The sequence below is a fragment of the Elephantulus edwardii genome, unplaced genomic scaffold (genome assembly GCF_000299155.1).
Source record: "Elephantulus edwardii isolate Elephantulus edwardi_28Jun2011 unplaced genomic scaffold, EleEdw1.0 scaffold00243, whole genome shotgun sequence".
In the NCBI taxonomy this organism is placed as follows: Eukaryota; Metazoa; Chordata; class Mammalia; order Macroscelidea; family Macroscelididae; genus Elephantulus; species Elephantulus edwardii.
The window spans coordinates 1,155,438-1,158,560 of record NW_006399993.1 but is presented as its reverse complement, the minus strand read 5'-3'; the positions used below and the strand labels follow the sequence as shown (position 1 = coordinate 1,158,560).

At 43.1% G+C, this 3,123-nt stretch overlaps 1 pseudogene; it reads right to left on the bottom strand.

Moving 5' to 3' along the window:
* Positions 1-293: 293 nt before the first annotated feature.
* Positions 294-749, bottom strand: LOC102862504 (annotated as a pseudogene).
* Between the last annotated feature and the right edge of the window lie 2,374 nt (positions 750-3,123).

Sequence of the window (3,123 nt, the reverse complement as noted above, 5' to 3'; positions counted from 1 at the left end):
CAATTACCACTTCAGGCTGCCTCAGCCATTTGGATAATGAAGGGAATATACTTAGGTAACAAAAAAAGCAGAAGTGGCATCCACTTCCTAAACAACATGCCTCTGAAAACTCTATTAATTTGGGGGGGTGGGGAGCATAGACAGCAAGTTTATTTGGTGAATGCTGCTGGCAAGTATTATCTGAGAGCTACAAGATGGGAAAGGAGCTGTGACAGCCTAGGCGGCTCTCAGGGCTACATACGTTCTCACACAGGAGAAGGCATGGGGTTCTGGGGACACAGGAAGGGCTGCCCTCAAGCATTCAGCACCATTCGGACGAGCTCTTCATAGTTGATACAACCATTGCTGTCCTCATGACCTGCTACCAGCACCTCTACTTCTTCCTCTGTCATCTTTTCACCAAGTGTGACAAGGACATGACAGATTTCAGAGCCCATGACAGCACCATTCCCTTCCTTGTCAAACACCCGAAGGCCTTCAACATAGTCTTCATAGGTGCCCTGGTCCTTGTTCTTGGCCACAATCGGCAGCATGGGCAGGAAGTGCTCAAAATCCAAGACCTTCACATTCATTTCATCACTCTTAGGGTTTCCCAGGACCTTGAGCACCTCGGCATTGTTGGGGTTCTGGCCCAGGGCCCTCATTACATCTCCACACTGGCTGTACAGGATCTTTCCATCACCTGTTCGGTTAAACTGCTGGAAGGCCTCCTTAAGTTCTGTGGTCTGGTCCTCGGTGAAGTCATACATCTTGAACTCTTAGGTATCGGGACCTTTTCCTGCAGTCTGGAAATTTTGATAAATTGTTAAATTATTATAAATGTCGATAGTTGTAGAGGGGCTTCAGGCCTTTTGTTCATAGGGTCCCTATGAGTCGTGCTCAACTTGAAGGGAATCAACAACAACAAAGCAACATTTTCTGTGTCTTCCAACTTTTCCCTTATTATTAATAGAAAGATAAATTTTTCTTGTAATTGTTAGTCTTCCCTCGGACAGAATCCATTGATTCATGAGATAATTTTTTTTGAAAAGTGAAACAAAACCTAGGAATAGAAGCTAAATTTTTGCTGAACCCTGGTATAAAAAATGAATAGATACTGGGTTTCCAGCTGTCAGAAAAATGCCAGTGCAAAATTAAAAGAAGCTGACTGATGCCAGAGACTGATGTAGAAGTGTCCCCATACAGGTCTATCGGAACTGTCTGTGGGACAATTCTCTGGACAGTCTAAAGCCTAGAATCCCCTCACAAGATGTCTTCCTTCCTAAAGGCAGCAACTGACAAAGGATTTCTGGCTGATAAAATAGAAAACAGGATTTTGTTTTCAGGACAATACCCCTGGGAAGTTTTCTCTACCTCCTTCCCTGATGCTCACAGACTTCATTGTTCCTCCAGTGATCCATAGTCCTGGTACTTTTCTGTCTTTGTCTTAGGGCAAACATGTTGTTGTTTGCCACCAAATAAAAATTGACTCATAACTGGCTCTCCAGCAGTTTTCAGAGGTAGTAAATTTACTGGAGGAGATTGCCCATCTTTCTCCAGTGAAGCAGCTGGTAGATTTGAACCATGTGCCTTTCAGATTGCAACTTACTAGGCCACCAGAGCAAGCATAATCACTCATAATGTAGCAATTGGTATTTCTCCACCACTTAATTCCTGAGCTTTTGTTTCCTCAGCAGCTCAGAGGACTGACTAGTACCAACGGTTCTCTTTGAAAACAGTCTAACAACCCAATACTTGTGTTCACTTAACATGATTATATTCAAAGAAATCAGAACCATGAAAGGAACCTCATAAAAAAATTAATAAAAAGAGAGAGCTCAGCTTGGTGGTGAGAGCTTCTTCCCCACTCCTCATACAAGTTACCCACCTCCCGACCTCCTGTCCACTACAGCCAGAGAACAGACAGCAGAGAATGACTAATGATACCCCTACCAGAGGCAGGACAGAGTAATTGCCAGGTGGGGCTACAGATGCCCAATTATTGAGGATCTGTCTGGGGGTGTGGCCAAAGGCATACCATATGCTGAATCCATCTTTCCCTCATATGTGTTATGCTTCCTGTTGCCTCATACCACCCCAAGGTAGAAATCAGGGTACCATCCTCATACTTCCCTCTCACTATGTCTTTCATGAACCCATCACTACGCTCTGTGACTTCTACTTCTAAAACATGGCCATTTATTTCCATTGTAGGGCTGTTGTAGTTCAGACCACCACTGCCACAACCTCCTCCCCACAGGTCTCCCTGTGCTCCACAGAGCAAAGTGCCTCAAGAACTCTCAGGACAGAAACAAACATCAGTAACTTCAAGCCCCCCACCTTACTCCAGTTGGACCCCATGCTTACCTCTCTTGCTCATCTCTCTCCACTTTCTGCTTCATATTTTGTCATTTCCACAAATTGTTTTCTCAGTTGCCTGATTTAGCTCCGGCTATTCCCTCTGACTTTCCTCCCTTTTTTATCCACTGACTAGCTCGTACTCAGTATTTCCACACTTTCAGAAGACTTAGATTTTTTTTTTGCTCCCCTACTTCACTCCCTCCAACACACACCTAAACTAAGCGAAGTATCCTCCCCATTGTTACCACTTACTGAACACTGTTCCAACTAAAAAAGCCTCATTGCTATTGAGGCAAAATACACTCATAGCTGACCCTTCAGTAGAAGACTGTAAATAATTCTGGAAGAGACTGCTCGTTTATCTATTACATAAGGACTATCAGCCTCTGGCTACACAACTCCTTACCAGGCCACCAGAGCTCCCCTAAACACTGTTCCAATCATCTTAAATGTATAAATTCTTTTAGTCTTCGCCACAAAGCCGCAAACTCTTTATTCCCATTATTATTATTTTACAGGAAATTGAGGCTTGGAAAAGTTAAAAATTCAGCAAAGTTGAGATTTAAGTCTTTTTTTATTATTATTATTATTAACTTCAATGAACGTTTACAGAGACTTTGGATTTTCATTCATTCATTGTTGCACTTTTCTCCCTGCCCACCCCTCCCCTCCCATTCACTCTTCTCTTGGAAAAGTAAAAGAAAAATTCTTTCACTGTTATGCAATCCCTCCCCACAAGTCCACTCCACTCTATAGCCTTTATTCTGGACTCCTATCATGATA